Here is a 446-nt window from a genome sequence, read left to right as displayed (position 1 = left end):
TTGAGACATACATTCTGTGGCACTGTGATGGTTTCTCGAGTGACAAAATGAATGTAGAGTTTTGGGTTGCAAGATGAAAGTTATTGGTGTGGACTGGCCGGTGGCCAGTAATAAATAAAACATGTTTTTTGTTTTGTTTTGAGACAGCGTTTCTCTGTGTTGCTTTGGAGCCTGTCCCAGTATTAGCTCTTAGAGCAGGATGGCCTCGAACTCACAGAGATCCACCTACCTCTGTCTCCCAAATGCTGGGATTAAAAGTGTGCACTACCACCACCTGGCTTATGAAACAGCTTTTTAACAATTTTTTTACAATTACTATGATCACAACCAGTTGTATATCCATCCTCAGGACACAAAAAGAGATAAGGCACCATCAAGAAGTATAACATCAGCCGGGCGATGGTGGCGCACGCCTTTAATCCCAGCACTCGGGAGGCAGAGGCAGG

This window comes from Microtus ochrogaster, chromosome 6, assembly GCF_000317375.1.
Source record: "Microtus ochrogaster isolate Prairie Vole_2 chromosome 6, MicOch1.0, whole genome shotgun sequence".
Classification (NCBI taxonomy): Eukaryota; Metazoa; Chordata; class Mammalia; order Rodentia; family Cricetidae; genus Microtus; species Microtus ochrogaster.
The sequence above is the reverse complement of the archived record's forward strand: the minus strand, read 5'-3'. Positions refer to the sequence as shown.